We start from the raw sequence: 23,964 nt of genomic DNA on the forward strand, positions 1-23,964 counted from the left end.
CAAAAATAGGTGCTAGTGATCAAAAACACCGTAACATCAAGACGGTAAAAAGACAAGCCACACACTGAAGAAAATACATGCAAAAAGTACTGTTATTCAAAACACACAGCGTTCTTAAAACTCATCAGTAAGAACACAACCCCGTGAAAACACGGCCGAAGACCTTAACAGTCGCTTCACCAAAGAAGATATACAGATGATTAATATGCATGTGAAAATATGCTGCACAGTACATGTTCAGGGAAATTCAAATTTTAAAAAATGAAATAACACAACATACCTACGAAAAGGGCCAAAATCCAGAACACCGCCAGCGCCAAGTGCAGGTGAGCGTGTGGGGCGGCACCAACTCTCATTCGCTGCTCGTGGAAATGCAAAATGGTACCACCTGTTTGAAAGACAATTTCGCCGTTTCTTAAGAAGCTAAACATACTTTTACCATAAAATTTAGCAGTTGCACTCCTTAATGCTTACCCAAAGAATTAAAAAGCTTAAGTCCTCAAAAATCTGCACATGAGTGTTTGTAACAACTTTATTCATAACTTTTCAAAACTTGGAAGCAACTGAGATATCCTTCAATAGATGAATAGATGAACAAACTGTGGTATACCTATACAATGAAATATTGTTCAGTGACAAAAATAAGTCAGCCATAAAGTCATTAAAAGACACAGAGGACCTTTACATGCATATTGTTAAATGAAAGAAGACAGTCTGAAAAGGCTAAATACTGTAAACTTACAACTAGTTTATATTCAGGAAAATGTTATAGAGCTAGTAAGAAAGATCAGTGGTTGCCAAGGAGTTGGGGAAGCAGAGGTACAAACAGGTGGAACACAGGCTGAGATTATGTAGTCTGTAGAATGGCCAGACTATTCTGATGACTGGAGTGGTGAATGCATGATGTTATGTGTTGGTCAAAATGCATAGATTTGTATAATACAAAGAGTAAACATTAATGTAAACTATGAACTTTAGCTAGTCTCAGTACTGTATCGATATTATTTGTTTGTTTTTGAGACAGCGTCTCACTCTGTAGCCCAAACTGGAGTGCAGTGGTGTAATATCACTCAGGAGGCTGAGGCAGGAGAATCCCTTGAACCCAGGAGGCAGATGTGGTGGTGAACCGAGATCGCACCATTACACTCCAGCCTGGGCAACAAGAGCGAGACTCTGTCTCCAGAAAAAAAAGACAAATATTTCCATCATTTATGTGAGCTTTCAAAGGCTCTTTCAGATTTTTTAAAGAAGCAGATTCTATCTGAGTCAATGTATATAAAGTTTTTTGTTCGTTTTGTTTTTAATGGCTACACATGATGAAAGCATTCAGAACAGTGGTTAACTTTGGAGGGGTGCAAAATGAGAGTGGGCATGAGAAAGCCGATTTTGGTTTCCAAACAAGAATATAAATTTGTAAAATGTATCAAGCTGTACATTTAAGATGTATGTAGTTTGTGTAATTTATAGAACTCTAATAGAATAGAACCGAAAGAATAAAAGATTTGGGTGCCAAATTAGAAATTATCCCAGATGGTGGTGTCTTCAATTCTAGGAAGCATCTCATTTCAGCTGGAAGTTTGGGATCACCAAATCCCTATGCCCTTCCAATTAATATTGTAAGGAACCATATTTGTTTTACTTTCTCTGAAATGTGGCACCCAGAAAAAAAACTAGGAGGGTATTCGTGAATGGCGATTTGAAAGGAATCTATTAAAAAAACATCTCAGAGGTGGCCGAAATAGCTCAGTTGGGAGAGCGTTAGACTGAAGATCTAAAGGTCCCTGGTTCAATCCCGGGTTTCGGCAGGTGTTTTGGGACTCTTTTGTGTATGTCGACCTTGCTAAATTAAAACCTGGCCGTGTAAACTGGCCTCGAACGAAACCATCCACTAAAATATAAGTACATATTGACATTTATGTGGTTGCATGCATTTGCCCTTATCATGAAAAGGGCTCTTGTAAGTCACATCACAAAACGCAGTTCCATCCCCATAAACGTGTACTCCTCCACAGATTTCAGTAATTCTTTGAGGGGGAAAAAAGCAAGTTTATTCACTACCTCATTCAGTGTGCACTTACATGTTATTAAATACGCTAGAATTAGGGCATAAGCACATTTTTTTGGAGACAGAGTCTTGGTCTTTCGTCCAGGCTAGAGTGCAGTGGCACAATCTCGGCTCACTGCAACCTCCGCCTCCTGGGTTCAAGCAATTCTCCTACCTGAGCCTCCTGAGTAGCTCTGGGTTTAGAGGCTTTGATTCAGTGTTTTTCCTGAGGCAGTCTTCGATTTAAAAAATATGTTGTTAGTATTGACTCAGTATTTTTCCTGAGGTACTGTTACATAATTAAAATAACCTAAAGTGGAATATAACATAAATATTTTGAAATTATCTCCCAAGGCCTGGAGTTGTGACTCATGCCTTTAATCCCAGCACTTTGGGAGGCTGAGGCGGGCGGATCACCTGAGGTCAGGAGTTCGATACCAGCCTGGACAACATGGTGAAACTCCGTCTTTACTAAAAATACAAAAATTAGCCTGGGAAGCATCTCATTCCTGGTGGTGTGCACCTGTAATCCCAGCTACTTGGAAGTCTGAGGCAGGAGAATCGCTTGAACCCGGGAGGCGGAGACTGAAGTGAGTCGAGATCACGCTATTGCCCTCCAGCCTGGGCAGAGCAAGACTCCATCTCAAAGAAAGAAAGAAAAAAAGAAAAGAAATTATCTTGCAAGACACTTGTGGCAGATGTTCTGCTGGGTATCGCCAATAATACAGGTGAATGTATTAATGGCATGCTTGATTATGCATAGATTATTTTAGGGAAGATAAAGTAAGAAATTCAGTTGTGTCTGAGGAGGATATAGGGATAGTTAGGATCTAAGATCGAGGGAAATTTGATCATTTTACACCATGTGTATGGTTAAGGAAGGACAGAAAACCTTGTACTGAACGTTTTGTCTGGAGTTACTGCTGGTAACGTTAACACATAATATTTCATCTAAAGGAAGATAAAGTATAATACGGTTTTGGGAACTTGACTGTATCGGGAAACACAATTGAAGGTAGGGGTGGGGTGAGGAGACCAGATTTAAATCGTAGGTGTTACCAGCAAAAAATGTGATTCCTCTAGTCCCAGGTGCAGATTTTCTCCAGTGATATTTGGTTTTGGTTACAAAAGAAAGAGCGAGCGCTCAGGCTTGTGCTGTCAGAGCCGGAACAGCGTGGAGAGCTCTGCCTGCCCACAGGCATCGGGACAGAGGACAGGAGCTTTGGGTTAGCCCCATGTGTCCGAAGGAGGAAAAGAGGGCCATCCTTCCGGCGTGGATGTCATGTATAACAAATCCATTCCCTGGCCGTGGCTTTCTCTGTGAACGTCGGAGGTCTGTAAACACCCGTCGGAACGTGCAAGGCGGGTCTCAAAAGCCGGAATGAAATTCTCTGAGACGGGTGAGGAGGATGTGTGACTGCAGGAACTGTATCAGAGAGTTTGCTTTCGTGTGATTTTTCAGGAAGTCGAATTGTCAGTTCCTGGCAACCGGGATAAGAGCTCTTGAAGACGAGGAGAACAAAACATGGAAGCGCCTGGCGGTCCCAAGGCGACACGGCGAGACTCCGTCCGTAAGGGAATATCCGAAGAGTAACACTAGAATTCTGACACCTTTTCCTCGCGCCAGCGTCAGTTTTAGAATCAACAAAATCGATACTTGCTGATTCATTTAACTGTTCATATATTCGTTAAAAGTTTTTGAGGCGTCAGTGAGCTTGTAAGTTCCCAAAACACAAAGGAAACCCCAGGCTTCTTTAGACAGTTCTGACGCTGAGATGTCTTCGACTTGTCTCCAGGTGATACAACCACTAGCCTGACCGAGGATGACAGAGCACATCTAACCTATTCTTTTTTGTTTTTGTTTTGTTTTGTTTTGTTTTGTTTTTGACATGGAGTTTCGCTCTTGTTACCCAGGCTGCAGTGCAATGGCGCGATCTCGGCTCACCGCAACCTCCACCTCCTGGGTTCAAGCAATTCTCCCGCCTCAGCCTCCTGAGTAGCTGGGATTACAGGCACGAGCCACCATGCCCAGCTAATTTTTTTGGATTTTTAGTAGAGACGGGGTTTCACCATGTTTAACAGGATAGTCTCGATTTCTTGACCTCGTGATCCACCCGCCTCGGCCTCATCTAACCTATTCTGGTTAGTGCTGGGATTACAGGCGTGAGCCACCGCACCCGGCCACATCTAACCTATTCTGGCCTCTTCAACCCGGGCCGAAATCCTTCAGTTCCCTAGAGAGACACGCAGCAAGTACTGTTGAATGAGACTTAATACTTAGCGGGGTGCCGCGACAATCTTGCCCTTCTGCGAACCTCTGGAGTCCTTTTCTACCACCCTCAAAAAGCACAGCAGATTTACTATGTGATTCCGGTACTGTTGGGCTACCTCACTTTCCACCCCTGGGTATCTTCGCCGATGACATCAGTGCTTATGTTTGTGACTCCCTGAGAAGGCGCGGCCCCTTCCCTCAACCCAATTCGCCTTCCTTTCGGCGGCGTTGGCTTGAACCAACTTGAAGACAATAGGTCCTTAAGTTACAAGTCACTAAAGAGAAGTTTGCAACTTGCGATCCAGGCTGCTGAGTCTCATACTGCCTTCGCGTTAGCCCTGCTCTCAAGGAGCAGTGACGTTCGAATACATATAATTGTCTAACAACAACAAAAATTAAATAAAAAGAGAAGATTCCCTTCACTCACCGTTGAAAATCCTATTCCACATCCTCTGTCAAAAATTTCTCGGTGGATTTTCTAGTCTGGATCAGAGTTAAAATAGTTTGGGCTTCCTCATTAATATCGGTGAAAATACTCACAAATGTCTCTTTTGAAAGGGGTAAGAAGGAAAAGAGAAGTTCTATCTAGAAAAACAAAAATGTCAATGAATTTGTGTATGTTTCCCTTCAAAAGAAGGTCGTTCTCATGTGGCCGGTTAGCTCAGTTGGTTAGAGCGTGGTGCTAATAACGCCAAGGTCGCGGGTTCGATCCCCGTACGGGCCACTAGATGAAACGGGTCCTCACCTACCCGAACGGGAAGTTTGTTTTAAATCACTGCTGCTCTGAATCCAAAATTAAGGCAAGAAGCGAAGAGGCTGTTTTTGCTTTTGTTTCCCTTTATTGTAAAAAATGAAAAGGCCGGGCACGGTGGCGAGAGCCTGTCATCCCAACACTTTGGGAGGCCGAGGCGGGCGGATCACCTGAGGTCGGGGGTTAGAGACCAGCCTGACCAACGTGGAGAAACCCCGTCTCTACTGAAAATACAAAATTAGCCAGGCGGGTGCCTGTAATCCCAGCTACTCCGCAGGCTGAGGCAGGAGAATGGCTTGAACCCGGGAGGGGGAAGTTGAGGTGAGCTGAGATCGCGCCACTGCACTCCAGCCTGGGCAACAAGAGCGAAACTCCGTCTCAAAACATACAACAACAACGAAAGACAAGCACTAGAAAGGAGGCAGTGAAGAAAATCGGGCAGGAATGCTGTGGCAGCTAGGTGTGTGTGTTTAAGGGAATGGGGAGTTAAGGGGAGATATATTTGCCTGCTCAGTTTTCAGTGAAATGTTAGGAGGCAACATAATACTTTTTTCATTCTCGACGTTCAAAAGGAGGCAATACTATGTTGACGCTTCAAGCGCGTTTCAGCAGGGAAAGCGAAGCAGGCTGAGCGCGGCCAGCGATTTGGTGAGAGTGTGGTACTAACCGAGATGAAAGGTTTTGTTCCCCGTAACGACTGTGCTTCATTCTTTTTTTCTGATTCCAGGCAGTTTCCAAGGCAAAGAAACGCCCCCTCCACTTGAGGCTGACACTGGCTTTCACGGAAAATCTCTCCCCTTTAGCTTAAAGAGCATGGAAGTGAACGCGGTGTTTTAAGAATTGCCCGTTCTCCGTACACCTGTCCGCAGCGCGGCACACCGGGACTGCCAGGTCTGTGGTTTCGTTCGTTCACCCGCAGTGCCCCAGACCGCGCCGCTGGCAACCGTAAACTCACCAGACAAGCAGAGCGAAGATCCAAGCTGTGCATTCAAACGTCGAGCCGCACAGCAAGGTGATCTCTCAGTTTCGTTTGAGGAACGTTCCCCCGCTGGACTGCGGCCGCCTCCCAGCCTCTCTCTCCTCCACCGTCTTCCTCGTCGCTGAGAAAGGAGGTCCGTCTGCTCAGACACCGCCCCAAAACTTCCACCCTCTTCCTCTGGGATGCCTGCCTGTCTCTCTGTGTCTCTCTGTCGTGTCTCTCTCTGTGTCTCTGTGTCTCTGTCTCTCTTCCTCTCTCTCTCTCTCTCTCTCTCTCTCTGTCTCTCTCTCTCTGTCTCTCTCTCTGGCTCTGTCTCCCCCTCCCCGCCCCCGCCCCCCGGCCGATTCTCCTGTCTCCTATTTCTCAAGGATGGCAGGGCGGAGGAAAAGTGGTGGGGACCTGGGAGGAGGGGAAGCGGCCCGTGGCGGGGGCGGGGGATGGGACTTGGGGTAGAGGAGGGATGTTGAGGCTGAGTTGGGTCAGTCGACTTCATGGCTGAGCTCTGTGTAGGAGCGCAAGTGAGGGAAAGGACAGCTTGCATCCCGCAGCCCACAGCCCTGCCTTTATTGATTCAGCGTTTCTTTACACACCCCCTTTCTTTTTGACAGTAGTCCTGCCCAGGGAAAGAGCTGTGTGTGCCTCAGAGACGGCAGGAGTGAGGGAAAAAATAGGAAGAAGATTCACGTGGGAAAAAAAAAATTTTTTTAAGCTTCTTTGATTTTAAAGCCCTCTTTCCAATAGTCTTTTTCAACCAGCTCCTTTCTAACGTTGAAAAAGACGAAAAGTAGAAATAAAATCTTGTAGATTTGGCTCTTTTGATGCTTGTCTCTTCCACATTCAAGTGACTGCCCCACTCTGGAAAAGTACATTTACAGGTTTGTCAATATGGCTTTCAAGATGGAAAAAGGTGAGCACTGTCGAGCCAGCCAGGAGTCGAACCTAGAATCTTCTGATCCGTAGTCAGACGCGTTATCCATTGCGCCACTGGCCCGTGCCACTGCAAAGACCTTAAATATTACTGATTTCATAACTATGCAGTATTGTGTTACTGGGGGCAGAAAAAGATCATTGCTTCTTTATTTAGGTAGGAATTAAAACCCCAAACCACACGAATTCCAGGAAGGCATGTTTTCTTTTGTGACTTATTTGCATAACAGACATTCACATAAAGTGTCATTATTGAAAATAATGGGCAGTTTTCATCTTGGAAACATTATATATGTGCTAAGATGAATGTCTTTTCTTCAAAGCACTGTTTCCTTCAAACACAGTTGCTGTTTCTACCTTCTCTTTGCTGCGTGTGCGTACTTTTGAGCTTTCTGTTACTTATTTTTCAGGCCAATCAGCTGCTCTTACCTGAATTTCATTTTTTATATACCTACATTGGGCACTAATGATGTATGTGGATGAGTAATGAGCAATCTTTATTATTTTAAATTTCCATATTGCAAAAAAATAAAGTGCTTTGTTATACATTTCTGGAGGCATTAGTCATAGTTTTCCCCTCTTCTTGTCCAAAAGGAAAAAACAAGTACCCACTCACTTTGGGTCAATTTATTGTAAAATGGTATTATAACTCAAAGCAGCAGATAAGGACACTCAGATTTAACAAGGAGTCAAGAATTCAGGAAAGTACACGTTTTTAAGAATCACATTTGACATAGAAACTTAGAAACTAGGAACTATTCTTGCAAAGCTCTTCAAAGTAGGCAAATTTGTGGAAAATGAAGAAGTGCTTATAAGGAGAGGAAGTTTCGTAAGGGTTTTTTTTTTTTTTTTTTTTTAAGATGAAGTTTCACCATGATGGCCAGGCTCGTCTTGAACTCCTGATCTCAAGTGATCCACCCACCTCAGCCTCCCAAAGTGCTAAGCTTACAGGCGTGAGCCACCACGCCTGGCCTCTAAGGTCATGCAAGGCGCGGTGGCTCATGCCTGTAATTCCAGCACTTTGGGAGGCCGAGACGGGTGAATCACAAGGTCAAGAGTTCAAGACTAGCCTGGCCAACATGGTGAAACCCCGTCTCTACTAAAAATACAAAAATTAGCTGGGCGTGGTGGCGCATGCCTGTAATTTCAGCTACTCGGGAGGCTGAGGCAGGAGAATCGCTTGAACCTGGGAGGCCGAGGTTGCAGTGAGCTGAGATCTCGCCATTGCAGTACAGCCTGGGCAACAAGAGCGAAACCCCGTCTCAAAAGAAGAAGAGGAGGAGGACGAAGAGGAGGAAGAGGAGGTCAGAAGCCAAAATGTATCCTCTTTGTGCCTCTATCTCCTCGTTTATACAAAACGCTTCGAAGAGCAGCTGATGCATATTTTCATCCTAAATTTTTTGTCTTCCACCAGCTGTGAGAGCAGGACAAATACTAAATAGTTTGGCGCCTGAGAATGCATACATATAAACACGGGGTTTCACCATGTTGGTCAGGCTGGTCTTGAACTCCCCACCTCAGGTGAGAATGCTTTAAGAAAGCTGTCATACCATTAATCTAAAAGGGAAATTGTATTCCTCTTATTCTCCGTATTGCATCTGTCTTGTCTTTGCCATTTTGAGTAGATGAAAGACAACCAATATTTTCTTTTTCTTTGAGACTGAGTCTCACTCTGTCGCCCAGGCTGGCATGCAGTGGCACGGTGGCTCACCTGAGGTCAAAGTTCGAAACCAGCCTGAGTAACATGGAGAAACACAGTCTCTACTAAGTATACAAAATTAGTCGGGCGTGGTGGCACATGCGTGTAATCCCAGCTACTTGGGAGGCTGAGGCAGGAAAATCGCTTGAACTCGAGAGACTGAGGATGCAATGAGCCGAGAATGTGCCCTTACACCCCAGCATGGGCAACAAGAGTGAAACTTCGTTTCAAGAAATAACCAGAATCAGATCTGGTGTGAGTTAAGTTCTAAGAAAGTCAGTTAAATTTCCTCCAATAAGTTAGAAAGAATCCATGTATCAGAAGGATCATGAGAGTTCTCTTAGTGCACTGGGGGGTAGGGGTTGGCGATCCGCTCGCGGGCGGTCACTTACTGCAGGCAAGGGTGTTAACTGAGTTTTACGCTAGGAGACAAAATAAGGAAATAATCTCTCTGAATGTAGGTTAGGAAAATGGAAACGCCCTCCTGGTGTATGTCTATCCCAGAAGGAAAACTGTCCTGAAGTTGGCGACTTTTATCAAAATAGACCACGGAACACAAAGTTGCTAAACTTTTAACCCTTTCCTCTTTTTCTTTCTTATTTCCGAGAAATCCCGCAAACGGCGTAAACACTAAGCTGATTCCAGAAATGGTCCGGTTCCCTCCCTTCACTCAGAATGGTTTCCTCCTGCTGGGAACTCACTTCAAACCGAGCTGAACGCACCGTGCTGAGTCCTGGGAGAAGGTCGCGTTTGTAGGGAAGGCTCCTGGCAGGGAGCGCGGCCAGGAATCCGCCCAGGGCGCACGAAGTCGCTCTCCCATTCCCACTGGGGGGAAACGCACTGGAAGTGAAATGCCTAAGGTCAAGGCCCGCTGAGAATGGAGTCCCAGAGGATCTTCTCGGGTGGTTGAAACGTTGCGGGGGGAGGGGCCGGGGCGGGAGGCAGTAGCGAAAATCCGAGTCTCATAGTCCAATACAGATTATATATATATATATATATATATATATATATATATATATATATATATATATATATATTTTTTTTTTTTTTTTTAAGACAATGTCTCTCTCTGTCTCCCAGGCTGGAGCGCAGTGGTGCGATCTTGGCTCACTGCAGTCTCCGCCTCCCGAGTTCAAGCAAAACCCTGCCTTAGCCTTCCCAGTAGCTGGGATTATAGGCGCCCGGCTAGTATTTTTAATAGAGACGGGGTTTCACTATCTTGGCCAGGCTGATCTTGAACCCCTGACCTTGTGGTCCACACGCCGCGGCCTCCCAAAGTGCTGTGATTACGGGCGTGAGCCACCAAGGCCGTCCGGGAATATCTTCTTTACCCTTCTCTCCTCACAACTCTTCCTCCTCGTCCACACTTGATGCGTTTTAGAAACACTGTGTGGCACTAACAGTACCGATAGCACTGCTAATAATTGCCGGAGACATCTGCTACCCGTTAACTGACACTCAGTGGTGGCCGCTGAGGAATTTCGAATTGCCGAAAACCCTCAAATTAAGTTCTCAGGATTCCAAGGAAGCCAATCTCACCTGAGAGGCGTAGGCAGCGTCCTGGGCCGGGAGTCTCCTGAGATTGACAGCTCCTGGGGTTCTGAAGCCCAGAGGAGGAAGGAAAGGGGGCGGGAATTTACTGGGGCGAGGGGGTGGGGGGTGGGGTCACACAGGATTCAGTGCCAGTGGCGTCCGAAATCTTTCATTTCAGACTGCTCGACCACAACTTAAACTCAGAATTGTGTATTTTTAAAGTCCGGAACCGCAAATGGGTTTGTCTCTAAGAGGGAATAGAAACTAAGTAGCAACAAAATAAGGGGCCACCCGACGTGTTTCCGCCCGGTTTCGAACCGGGGACCTTTCGCGTGTTAGGCGAACGTGATAACCACTACACTACGGAAACCTCATGTCATCGAGCTTCTCCTTACTAATACAGAACTATACATTCCCTGATGCTCTTAAATTTAGAGATTTTGGATTTTTTTCTTTGCAGAAAAATTTCCAGGGGTAGTATTGGTCTTTCCCCTCACTTTTCCCGTTTATTGAACACCAATATCACGTACCGATGACAGATACAAGCAAAAATGCATTAACCAAAGATATCTACTATATTGTCCAGAGTGTTTAGAGCGGCCTGTTCACAATAGACCAAAAAACTGGACGCTGGCAGCAGTGGGTCATGTCTGTAATGTTAGCACTTTGGGAGGCCGAGACGGGCGGATCACCGGAGGTCGGGAGTTCGAGACCGGCCTGACCAACACGGAGAAACCGCGTCTCTACTAAAAATAGCCGGACGTGCTATTTGGGATGCTGAGGCGAGAGAATCGCTTGAACCCGGGAGGCGAAGGTTGTGGTGAGCTGAGATCGCCCCATTGCACGTTAGCCTGGGCGAAACTCCGTCGCAGTGCCCATTAAGGAAGACATCCTAGAGGAAACGACCCCAGATCTGAGACTTGATAGATAAGAGGGTTAGAAAGCAGGTTCTGAGAGATTCTACAAAGAAAAAAAACGGGGGCGGGGGAAAGAAAGCAGGTTTCCCCCATCCCCGGAGGTCTTAGACGAAGAAAGGGACTTTTGCATTAGGAGTGGTCATAATCTTACGGAGGAAATCCAGGGATTTGAAGCAGTGCTCGGAATGAGATTAGACTAAAGGGGGAAAACGGGCTTAATCAGGGAAGAAGGAAGGTGTCTCCAGAAGAAGGGACTTTTTTTTTTTTTTTTTTTGAGACGGAGTTTAGCTCTTGTTGCCCAGGCTGGAGTGCAATGGCGCGATCTCGGCTCACCGCAACCTCCGCCTCCTGGGTTCAAGCGATTCTCCTGCCTCAGCCTCCTGAGTAGCTGGGATTACAGGCACGCGCCACCATGCCCAGCTAATGTTTTGTATTTTTAGTAGACACGGGGTTTCACCATGTTGACCAGGATAGTCTCGATTTCTTTGACCTCATAATCCACCCACTTCGGCCTCCCAAAGTGCTGGGATTACAGGCTTGAGCCACCGTACCCGGCCTGGGATCATATATTTTAATCTGAATGTGATGAGAGAAATTGGAGAGGTTGAGGACTAATCGTTAATTCTTGGAACGTAGATGTCATCAAGCAAAGAGTTTTGCTTTCTTGGGTTTCTAAAAAATTTATTAACGTGTACTGGTCAATGGACATCAACTCGAAAATTTAATTCCATCAACAAATGCCAACAAAGATAAACATAAAGAAAACTATAACTGCTCGCCTTATATTAAAATGGCGGAAGCCAAAGATTTAAAAAATCTTAGGGAAGCTGAGGCAGGGAGATCACTTGGGTTCAGGAGTTGGAGACTAGCCTGGCCAGCATGGTGGGTGAAACCCTGTCTCTACTAAATTAAAATGATTGACTCCACAATCTAGGCAAGATGTAAATATCAGTCCTGAATAGTGGCAAGATTCTTGAGATTTTTTTTTCATGTGTGATCATGGTTTAGATTTTTTTATGTGTGAACAAGGCTCAGAGAACTTTAAACAATCTGTGAATGTTGGACATTCCTAAGTTTGATGTGCTGCTTGTGTGGAATTGTGGACACAGCCTTAGCATTAAACAGCCTTAACAAAGAGAAGAAGGTACTATAGAAGCTAACAAGAACAGTGGACTCCAGAAAACCTCCACCGAGTCTGCCGAATAACAATATTTAGACGTCGTTTTCTGTAGTGAAGTTAACTAGTTCGACTCACACGCCTAAAGTTCCCTGGTTGGATACCAGATGGAAATGCCTCCTGAGACTATTTCTCATTCCCGACATTTTCCGTTATCACCATGCCATACATCTCACCTTTTGAGGAATATCCGATCAATTCATCAAAGTTTATTCAGTGCCAGCTCGCGCGCAGTGGCTCACACCTGTAATCCCAGTATTTTGGGAGGCGGAGGCGAGCTGATTATCTGAGGTCAGGAGTTTGAAACCAGCCTGGCCAACATGGTGAAACCTGGTCTCTACTAACAGTACAAAAATGCCGGACGCGGTAGCTCACACCTGTAACTCCAGCACTTTGGGAGGCCGAGGTAGGCGGATCAGGAAGTCAAGAGATCGAGGCCATCCTGGCCAACATGATGAAACCCCATCTCTACTAAAAATACAAAAAATTAGCTAGACGTGGTGGCGCGCGCCTGTAGTCCCAGCTACTTGGGAGGCTGAGGCAAAAGAATCACTTGCACCAGGGAGACGGAAGTTGCAGTGCGCCAAGATCGCGCCACTGCACTACAGCTTGGCAACAGAGCGAGACTCCGTCTCAAGAAATAAAATAAAATAAAGTTTATTCAGTGCTCAATGTTCAGGATTTAACACCTGGACATGAAGAAGAAGGAACCACATAGCTAGTTTAAGGCAACACAAGCTGAGGCAGGAGAATCGCTTGAACCGGTGAGGTGGAGGTTGTGGTGAGTGGAGATCGCATTATTGCACTCCAGTCTGGGCAACAAGAGCAAAAGTCCGTCTCAAAAAAAAAAAAAATTAGAAGAGCCATTAGTGGTGCATATTGTAAAAACGTTTTTGACTGCCACCTCTATTCTAAGTGTCTTGAGGGTTCTGAGGTTGCAAAAACAATTAAATCATTTTCAGCAATCAAGCATATCCAAAAATAAAACACCTGAAGGGGCCTATTCATTGGTGTGTGTGTGCTTTTTTTTTTTTTTTTTTTTTTTTTTTGAGGGATGGGGGTGTCTCTCTGTCGCTCAAACTGGACTGATGGGATTACAGGAGAGCCACCTATTTCTAAAGCCGTTGAATCTGCATCATTTGATCTCAAACGGTAGGATAAGGGAGCACACCTCAGCTCTGCTAGGCCACCTAGAGTTAGGATAGGACAAACCTTGTGTCTTAAAGGCAATCCCAGCATATGAATTAGCAATGCTATGAAATTATTGGCACTTTCCATTTGTCTCCTCCTTTACCATGTAGCTTCTTTGTTTTCTAGCACGGTTTATTTAAAGCGTGAGTATTACCGGATTCCTTGGGTTCAGTTGTTTTCTGCCAGCGGCACCAGCTGAAATTACAAAACGTGTGCCTACATACATCCACCAAGGCCCCGCTGGGATTCGAACCCAGGATCTCCTGTTTACTAGACAGGCGCTTTAACCAGCTAAGCCACGGAGCCACAGCTCACTAAAAATTCAATTGTGTGTTATTTGAATACTATTTCACGCTTCTACAATTTGCAACAATCCCAGTGACTGGTTTGTTAGAGGACTTCAAAACAAAACAACATATTCAGGTCTCAGTTAAAACAAAAGATCTTTATTTTGAAAGGATGAATACATGGGCTGGATTGAAATGACTATTTCTCCTCGAAAAATTGTCCCCACATGGGTACCGCTAGACTCACTATAAGCTCTAGTGGCCAGGTAGGGACTTTTGTTGAACCTCAAAGGAAAAATGAATTCACTTTTCATTAAGCATCATTTTGTTTTAACCACACCTGTTCTCTTCTCTGTTAGTGTGGAGAAGCAGGCATTACTGGTGGAAGATTAGCACATGTCGGACACATTGTTGTTGTAGGAAAGTGCTATGAGGATAAGTGTGGCATCTATCAGATCCCCCCTTCCGGAGTGGTGGCACTCATTCCTCAACCACAGGAATATTAACTACTGATGGCTCATATCTGGGTCCGACTCAGGTCTACCTTCAGAGGAAGGGAAGTCCCTTGCTCCAAGTCACACCTCACCACTGCAGCAGCTTAAATCCAATGACTAGTAGATGGAGAAATACACAGGTCTGCCCTTCCTGCCTCCCCACTACAATTAAGGATATTTGTGAAGGACCATTCCGGATTTATATACACCTGTGAGATGGGATGTGTGTTGCACCTGTATTGAATTCAGCTTCTGGGTTTTCTCAATCCTGCTCACCTCACCCTCTCACAGATACTAATTTTGAGACCATTCCCAATAAGCCTCCAGTACAGAAATCTCCATCTTAGTGTCCATTTCCTAGGGAATTGACCTGTGACAAAAATTGGTGACTAATGCCTATGTTGGTCTCTTGAGGTCAAAGTAAGTCTAAATGTGGCCCAGTCTTTCAGAGATCATTTACCATAACAAGTGTCCTAATAGAACAATAATGATAATAATCTGTGCCACAAACTGTCAGCATTTTCACTACAGAACCAAAGAAAGACAGATATCTACTAGTTGATTAAAAAGATGTACAGGCCAGGCACGGTGGCTCACGGCCTTTAATCCCAGTACTTTGGGAGGCCGAGGCGGCCAGATCACTTGAGGTTAGGAGTTCAAGGCCAGCGTAGCCAATATGGTGAAATCCTGTCTCTACTAAAAATACAAAAATTAGCTGGGCCTGGGGGCGTGCCCTTGTGATCCCAGCGCGAGAATCGCTTGACCCGGAGGCAGAGGTTACAGTGAGCCGAGATCAAGCCACTGCACTCTAGCCTGGACAACAAAGCAAGACTCTGTCTCAAAGAAAAAAAAAAAAAAAAAAAAAACGGTACCAAGTTAATGAAAGGAGCTAAAAGACAGGAAAAGGCGATTTATTATTTATGATAAACTGATTTTTCATATTCAAAGAGTTGAAATAAATGGCAAAATTGGCTAGTCAAAGCGTACGATTCTCATTTCTAAGGCAAAAGATGTGAATATAAAGCATCAAACACGTTATATACTAGTAGTGCATATGCAAGATAAGACTTCACAATTTATAAACACATCCATTCACGCGTATACGTCTAAATACAGGGGCAGGGCATAAGGAGGGCATTTGAAATGTACATAGGCCAAGTCACTTTTGAAAATAGTATTCCCTGGACTAACAGAAACAGCCGCGGTAGGAGGAGGGAAGCAGAGCCTTGTCAAGACAGCAGTCAGTCAGTCTCGAACCCGCCGACCCAGGCCCCCCCCGCCCCCACCCCCCGTGACACCTACCAGCGGAGATCAGGCTCGGTCTGCGCGCGCCGCACCTCGCGGGCGCGAAGGTCTCACGCCTTCTTCCTCTGCGTTTTCGAATCCGGGCCTCGCCTCCTCCCGATTCAGGTCGTAGGAGTTCGCTCCCCCGCAGATACCCGGCCCCGCACGCCCTCTTACGGTTCTGGGGGCTGGTTCTGAGCAGGCGCCCGGCGAGGTCCGGCCTCCTCGGTCCCTCCGCCCCAGCTCGACCGCGCTCGGGCGCCACCAGCTGTCCTGGGCGGGAACTACAGCGGCGCCACCGGCCCGGGACGCGCCGCGGAGACTTCGGGGTCGCAGTGACGGAGGCGCCACCCCGAGGCTCGGGGGGAGCGGGTGCAGCTCCCGGGTCCCGAAGGCTTCGACCGCAGCTGACCTGTCCGGAAGGGTCTCCAACGGCAGAGAGGAGCCTGCGTCCCTCGCGCGGGCGCCGCGCCCTCCCGACCACGCAACGGCCCAGGGGTCCGAGGGTTCCCGATCCCCGCGCCGAGATCTCAGGCTTGGAGCAGGTGCGGGTTGGCTCCGGGCGGAAGGAAGGAAGCCCTGCCGGGGAACGTGGACAGGAGACTTCTCGGATCAGAACCGGCAGGTTAAAGGGAGCTGTTTGCCGGTGAGAAGCAGGTTTACTCCAGGATCAGTGTGGAGCTCCGCCACCCCCAGCCCGGGTGAAGGAAAAGTGGGGAACAGAGTACATGCAATCATCTATTCAAACAAATTTCAATAAAGCAAGCCATTTCATAGCAGTTCGTAAGACAGAAGGAAGGCTTCTTGCCGGCTGGTTGGCTAGCTCAGCTGGTTAGAGCATCGTGACAATTATGTTAAGGTTATGGGTTCGATCCCCAGATGGGTCAAGTTGTAGCTGTGGTTTTTATTCCCGGTAAGGGTATCTCAATCTGTACCTCCGTGTTTCTCGCGCTGAGAAAATAAGTCTGAATTTGGTGGGCATTCCCTTACTCTAGGGGAGCTATTTTTGACCGGGAGATTACTCTCCCCCACCTCCAAGGCATACATCCCACCCACAAAAGGGCAATGGGCACCTGGCAGGGGCAGCGGTACTATAGGAGGCTTTTGTGGTTCTTGTCCTCCTCTGCCCGGGGAAATTTTCTTGGAGTAAAATGCTGAATTATTTGATTACTTCCTCAAAAAAATAAAAATTAATTAATTAATTTTTTTAATAAAAACCACCCACCGTTTGTATCACTCATGCTGGGTCATTCTGTTTTCTCCATTTCAGTCTAAGAGAAAACAAAATTATAAAGTGAGAAAGAAAAATTTTCCCAAACTTCAATAGTAAGAAAGACAAAGATTTTTCTTTTATATATTCTAAACGCTTATTCAACGTCAACAGGGTACATACCTTTAAAAATAGTTTTCTAATTTAAGAGTTTTTTTAAAAAGCAAATAATACTTTAGGCAGGGCACGGTGGCTAACACCTGTAATCCCAGCGCTTTGGGAGGCCAAGGCCAACGGATCACGAGGTCAGGAGTTTGACACCAGCCTGACCGACATGGTGAAACCCCCTATCTCTCTCTATATATATGTTAGCCGGCTGTGGCGGTGTGCGCCTGTAATCCCAGCTACTCCGGAGGCTAAGGCAGGAGAATCGCTTGAACCGGGCAGGCAGAGGTTGCAGTGAGCCGAGATCGTGCCACTGCACTCCAGTCAGGGTGACACAGGGAGAGTCTGTCTCTCTCAGTCCAGCCACATTTCTCCGTCAAGCCATATTTCTTCCAGAATGATTCAGGCTCTGTAACTTGTCCCCTGGTATCTGCTGAGGAGGTTGAGAACTTCTACTTAGTGTGCTTATCAGTAAAATTGAAATAACAATATTACCCCGCTCCCATATAATTGCTGTGTTAAATGAGAACTTACAATGCGCCTTGCATGTAGTAAATTTTTTTTACAAGTTGGCTCTTGTTATTATTCAGTCTCCACACTTTCCAATTCTGCATCTGGAACGATCTTCAAGACATATTTACAATAGACCAGGCACTGTACTGGACACTAAGAAACAAAGCTATACAGAATAGGCAAGTCTTTATTCTTCTGGAACTTTCGTTTTAGTAAGAGGGACAAACAAAACCATAAAGCAGCCGGGATGGTTTTGGGCGAAACCCTTCGACTTCACGTCATCAGGTGTTAGATTTGCCTAAGGAAGCACACAACCCAGATCCCTGGCAGGCACAATTCACAACAGGGTTCCAGCTCCTATGAGAATCCAGTGTCACAGCCTGATGGGGGCAGAGCTCAGGCCATAATGCTCGCCAACCACTCAACTCCTGCAATGGGGTTGGATTCCTAACAGGCCACAGACCCGTCCCAGTCCATGGCCCTGGGGTTGGAGATCGCTGCAATAAAGGATCAAGGTAATTGGGGGTAGTGCTAAATGTATTATAATTATGAGAAAATAAAATAGAGTACTCTGATGGAGAAGGTGAGACGAGAATCTATTTTAGATGGGGTGCCCAGAGAAGGGCTCCCTGAAGAGGTCAGTTTCCTGCTGATCGGGGATGTGGAGAGTCAGCCATGATCTTGGAAGAAAGAGCACTGAAGGCAAAAAGCACAGCAATTTCAAAGGCCCGGAAACCAACTGAACTTGTAGTACTGTAAATCTTGAAGACTGGTAACTTTGGTTGCATAGACACCTACTTGCGCCGGCCCAGTGGCTCACGCCTGTAATCCCAGCACTTCAGGAGGCCAAGGCGGGTGGATCACGAGATCAAGAGATCGAGACCATCCTGGCCAATATAGTGAAACCCCATCTCTACTCAAAAGTACAATAATTAGCTGGGCATGGTGTTGCATGCCTGTAGTCCCAGCTACTCAGGAGGTGGAGGCAGTAGAATCACTTGAACCCAGGAGGTAGAGGTTGCAGTGAGCCGAGATTGTGCCAGTGCACTCCAGCCTGGCCACACAGCGAGACTTCGTCTCTCTCACACACACAAAACAAAACAAAAAAAACATTTTTACATGTCCGAAGCCACCACAAAGTTCAAAGACAACAAACTAAACTGCTTGTGATTCATGTCAAAACAAAGTTAAGTCATATTTAATGAGTCCCTACAAATAATAAAAGACCTGATGACTAAGTAGAAAAATTAGCATGTAATACTACTGTGCATGTAACAGAAAAGAAAATACAGATGGCTCTTTAACATATAAAAAGTTTCTTAAAGACATTATAACCTGTTAAATGCAAAAAAAAAAAAAAAAAAAAAAAAAACAAAAAAAAAACAAAAAACAAAAAAAAACAAAAAACCAACCTCCCTGAGGGTCATTTTCACATTTCAAACTGAAAAACAAACAAACAAACAAACAAAAACAAACAAGATAAACTCAAACTCTGTTAAGAAGGACTCAGCCATGCTCTCCAGAGTATTTGACAGACAGCCCTAGCTAAGAGTTGGGCTTTTCTTGTGCAATCATTTGGAAACTATGAGAATCCTGAGGAGTGGCTCTCCCTTTCTGGGAGGCACAGAGAACTAGAGTTTCTTACCTGTGACCTTGGGATCAAATATCCTCACAGGTTCAATTCCTGGTGGAATTGAAAGTCTTGGATCAGATCATGGATGTGAGCGGTGTTTCCATCTGATAGGTTGTGGTAGCAAATCATTCACACACTACTGCCTATTGAGGCAATTTCTTTAGATTAGAAGACATGAAAACAGTAGTGTTTATGCAAAGGTGTAGAAAAACAATGAAGTCACCTTCGAGTACTTTTTAAATGCCGATATTTAAGCAGTCTGGAGATTAAAAACTTAATCTACCGAGAGTGGGGTTCGAACCCACGCGGGCACTAGCCCATTGGATCTTAAGTCCAACGCCTTAACCACTCGGCCATCCCGGTGATTGAAGCTGCTTATGAGGCAATCATTTTTTTATAAGAACCAAGGCATTCCTGCTGAACGTTAAGGAAGTACCGCGTTATTCTGTTTTTACTGAATTGCATTAAAATATAAGGAAGACATGATAAGAAAACACAGCATGTGTTCAGCAAGCATTTCTCCTGAGTCTCCTCATCCAGGCAAAAATTTTTAGAAATGTTTGTCTTTACTTGATTTGAAAAGAAAAAGCAAGGGAGTGGGGTGAGGGGGTGGGGGGGGCGCCCTAGCGGAAACCACCTTAACACCACCTTCGACTTCTGCTTCGCTAAAGTCACTGTCCCAACTTTGTCTTCAGAGATCACCGCTTTGCCTGCTGAATTCAAACCTCCAGTCCCCACACACTGATGTCATTGGAGGCATCAGGATTGGGGCCCAAGGTTTATTACGTTAAAACGAGTTCATTCTGGGGTACATGTTAAGATCTTTAGTAGACACAAAGGCAGTTCAGATTCTTTGATTTTAATGACAAAATGCTTTAAGCTAACAATCCAACCTGTATACAAAAGGAGCACACTGAGCTGTGTGTGGGCTGCACAGAAAAATACACCGCCCCAGAACTCGAACTGCTCCCAGAAAGTTCACAATTGTTACCACAGAGAATCCATTCCTTGTGGCTAAAGTAGCTCATGGGAGACTTAGTACAAATGTGGATTCTAGAACCCCTCATGCAGTGATCCTCACTAAAGCGATTTACCATGGGTCCCAAGAATCTTCATCTTACCAAGTCATTCTAACTTCAGCAGTCTGCCGAACAGCACTCAGTGAAGGAGGCTAAAGCTGTCATGGGGAATTTAAGAATTCACGAAAGAAACTTGCAGAAAGGAACTTCAGGGTCTGGAAGAGACAGAGCTGAAATGAAATCCTGAAGTAGGGTTGGAATAAAATTAATTTATGTAACAATACTGAACACCTAGTGTGTGGCACGTACCTTTGTTTTTCAGGGAACCAGAGGAAAGCACCACAATATGCAAAGGTTGTGTGGTCAGCAGCAGACGAGCAAAGAGAGTCAGAGACGTCTCCTCAGAATCTCATCAGCTGAGGATAAAGGAGCCCAGGCCTTATTTGGATGCTCAGGATTGCCTGGGTCCAGATCAGGATTTTTCTCCGCCTGATGAAGTCATGGAAAAGGAATGGACCCCTGAAGTCCTTTGGCTCTTGGGCTCTGGGTTCTGTCTCTGGCCAGATCAGGGTTCCATTCCTGGCAGAGGATACGTGGCCTGAGCGATTCGTACTTCTACCAAACACTGGAGGAAATTCAGGTCTCTCAGTGCTGGGGCAAGAACTGACTTGAGGATAGAGATGGAGGTGAAAAGCGTATCAGAGAAAGAATCCATCCTGTATAGATAGACACGAAAATGTTTAGAATATTCGATTACTGTTAGCTCTTAGCACAAACTACACAGTAGAAGCAATCACCTGTGAAGTTTTTGAAAACACAATTATCTAGAGGGTTTAAACATCTACATGTGAAAGTGAAAAAGTTTTGCTCTTGTTGCCCAGGGTCGATTGCACTAAGTGGCACCATCTTGGCTTACTGCACCCTCCACCTCCCAGGTTCAAGTGATTCTGTTGCCTCCAGAGTAGCTGGGACTACAAGAGTGTGCCACCACGCCCAGCCAATGTGTTTTGTTTGTTTGTTTTGTTTTGTTTTGTTTTGTTTTGTGTTTTTAGTAGAGACTGGGTTTCTTCAGGTTGGCCAGGCTGGTCTCGAACTCCTGGACCCAAGCAATCCTCCTGCCTCGGCCTCCCAAAGCACCAGGATTATAGGGATGAGCCACCACTCCAGGCCTGACAAACTTTTTTTTTTTTTTTTAAGACCCAGATAGTAAATATTTTAGGCTTTGCAGGCCGTTCAGTTGATGTAGCAATTACACAAATCGACTGTTGCAGGAAAGCAGCCACAGATCATGCGAAATGAATGAATGTGGTTGTGTTCCAATACAACTTCATAAAAACAGGAACAAGACCAGATGTGGCCTGTGGGCTATGGTTTGCGAACCCTTGGCCTAAAGGAATAAACTTCAATAACTTTTATAACGTCACATTTCTGAAGAAAATTATGGTATTTGAACACTGATAGCTTGGACTAAAAGAAATAAAGCACAGCATAAAATAAAGAGACTTGGACCTCACCCCTCTTCCCCCCAGACTACTATGGGAAGGAAGTAGACTAAGAAAACCACTCGGCTGCAAAGTGAAATTTCTTATTAAAAGAATGGATGAATCCGAGTGTAGAATAAGAACCCAGGAGATGGAGCCAAGAGCCTAGGGGTCATTCCCAGACAGCGGTACTGAGTTCTAATCAACACACGAGCATCCTGTGCCCACTGAATTCTACAGCTGCTACACACCAGGGTGTCTCTCGTTGTTTTCTTTCTCCTCTTGCTTTCACTCTTTCTGAATGGGAGTATGTATCAAGATTATCCTCTGCCTCCTCTGCCTGTATGTTGGGAGACAGGTAACTTGTAGCTTAAGTACATAGATGTTCAAGTTAAGTAGAACCTTATTTGAAAATTTCGACCCAAAGAATTTCATCTGCACTTTTGGCTGATTTAGATAACGCCATCCTAGAGGTGGAGCTCATGTTGCAAAGCAGTTCGCCTTGGCCAGGCTGAGCATATTTTGCATGCTGGACAGGCAGAATCACAGGGGATCCAGTTAGAGAAAAATGTGGAGAGAGCGTTTTCCCTGATAACACTCACCCACTAGATGAATAAATGAAATGAGAGTTCATCAGAAGGCAAACTCACTGCTAGGCATAAGAGACGTTAATTGTTCTCAAAACCAAGCGAGTTCTCTACCTGGCTGCCAGAGGTTGTAGTCTGGAGGTGTCCTTGACATTCAGAGCAGTTTCCTAAAGAAAAACCGTCTTCTTAAGCCAGGACCTATCTTATTCTACAGCAAGAGCATTATTCTCTGGTTTTGACTGAGACTCAGAAATATCTTCTTGTGTTACTGCAGAGAAAATCAATGAAGCAGAAACACTGACAGGTTGAGATGTAAAGTTTTATAAAATAATAAATTACCCCCACACAAAACATGTGGGGCTTCGTGGCTTAGCTGGTTAAAGCGCCTGTCTAGTAAACAGGAGATCCTGGGTTCAAATCCCAGCGAGGCCTCTTTATTTCTTCCCCTAAACTTACGTAATTTCTTGTCACTAATTAAACCTTACTTGGATTTATACCTAATAAAGCTGCAGACCTTGACTCTCGATGTCAGAGGCACTTTGTAGAAAAGCATGGTGATGGGTTAGAAATATTTAGGACGAATTAGCTAAATCTATGCCAGAGACCATGTAGAATTGAGCTGCAATTTTCTACATTTAAATTTTTGTAGTTACTTTTCATATTCCTAAGGAACTTACAGCTTCACTTAACATTTTTGCTTTTAACGCAGTTCAAAAAGAAGGCAAGGAAGGAGGTAAGACATACATATTGTATAAATTACTGCTGTGATAACCCTCCTTGCATGATTCCGAACTCTAGAATTTCACTGAATATATTGTAAAGTGGAGTAGCATAACAACATCTTGAGAGGATAAGAAGAACAATCGGTGAAACACTGAAAGAAAACAAAAACAAAAACAAAAAACCTAATGAAAGACTGGCAGCAAATGAGACCTGAAGTTGTGGATCATTTATTAGACAAACAAGGCTAGGTATGGTGGCTCATGCCTGTAATACAAGCATTTTGGGAGGCCAAGGTGGGCAGATCACAAGGTCAGGAGTTCAAGACCAGCCTGGCCAATATGGTGAACCCCTGTCTCTACTACAAATACAAAAAAAATTTAGGCACACGTGGTGGCAGGCACCTGTAGTCTCAGCTACTCAGGAGGCTGAAACAGGAGAATCGCTTGAATGTGGGAAGTGGAGGTTGCAGTGAGCCAAGATTGTGCCACTCCATCCCAGCCTGGGCAACAGAGCAAGATTCCACCTCAAAAATAAATAAATAAATAATAAAAGGATGCGAAAAATTCATCAAACCCTGGAATACAGTGTTCTGTTTTAGCTGTTCTTTAAAGAAAAAAAAATTCTCAGCTATATCTTCAAAGTATCCCCTCCTACAAATGCCTTCCCTGAGCCCTAGCACTGAGTGTAACAGTCCGCATGGCAGTATTGTGCTCAGCTTTTTGCTTTTCCCTGTAAGGAATGATCACATTGGATGATTACTCCTTTTGTGAGCATGTAGGAGAAAAACCAGTTTCATAATTTATGAGTGCACTTTAAAATAGAAATGTTCCTTAAGAAAATTAAGAATTTCAAATCAGCAACAACAGAGCATTAAATCAAGCGCCTGGCCTTGTGCAAATGCATAGGCCGAATGTCCATCAAGACAGTCCTGATTGAGAAGATGGTCCTGATTGGGAATGCAGTTATTTGTCAAAAGACTGGATTTTAGAGACGCCTTAAAATGGAGTGAAATCTAAAGGGATAGTCAATGATATCAAGTACAGCTAGAAGGCTTGAGCACTTAAAAGCACTAAACAGG

General features: G+C 45.0%; 7 non-coding genes across 7 annotated transcripts; 3 read left to right on the plus strand and 4 right to left on the minus strand.

Moving 5' to 3' along the window:
- Nucleotides 1-1,732: 1,732 nt before the first annotated feature.
- TRNAF-GAA (transfer RNA phenylalanine (anticodon GAA)) lies at nt 1,733-1,805 on the plus strand. The gene has a single exon. It is a non-coding gene; the product is annotated as a tRNA-Phe (tRNA).
- Nucleotides 1,806-4,966: 3,161 nt separating this feature from the next.
- TRNAI-AAU (transfer RNA isoleucine (anticodon AAU)) lies at nt 4,967-5,040 on the plus strand. The gene has a single exon. It is a non-coding gene; the product is annotated as a tRNA-Ile (tRNA).
- Nucleotides 5,041-6,964: 1,924 nt separating this feature from the next.
- TRNAR-ACG (transfer RNA arginine (anticodon ACG)) lies at nt 6,965-7,037 on the minus strand. The gene has a single exon. It is a non-coding gene; the product is annotated as a tRNA-Arg (tRNA).
- Nucleotides 7,038-10,502: 3,465 nt separating this feature from the next.
- Nucleotides 10,503-10,575, minus strand: TRNAV-AAC (transfer RNA valine (anticodon AAC)). The gene has a single exon. It is a non-coding gene; the product is annotated as a tRNA-Val (tRNA).
- A 3,147-nt stretch (nt 10,576-13,722) lies between these two features.
- TRNAT-AGU (transfer RNA threonine (anticodon AGU)) lies at nt 13,723-13,796 on the minus strand. The gene has a single exon. It is a non-coding gene; the product is annotated as a tRNA-Thr (tRNA).
- Nucleotides 13,797-19,356: 5,560 nt separating this feature from the next.
- On the minus strand, nt 19,357-19,439 carry TRNAL-UAA (transfer RNA leucine (anticodon UAA)). Its single transcript has one exon. It is a non-coding gene; the product is annotated as a tRNA-Leu (tRNA).
- A 3,082-nt stretch (nt 19,440-22,521) lies between these two features.
- On the plus strand, nt 22,522-22,595 carry TRNAT-AGU (transfer RNA threonine (anticodon AGU)). Its single transcript has one exon. It is a non-coding gene; the product is annotated as a tRNA-Thr (tRNA).
- Nucleotides 22,596-23,964: the final 1,369 nt, after the last annotated feature.

The sequence above is a fragment of the Saimiri boliviensis genome, chromosome 4, assembly GCF_048565385.1.
Source record: "Saimiri boliviensis isolate mSaiBol1 chromosome 4, mSaiBol1.pri, whole genome shotgun sequence".
In the NCBI taxonomy this organism is placed as follows: Eukaryota; Metazoa; Chordata; class Mammalia; order Primates; family Cebidae; genus Saimiri; species Saimiri boliviensis.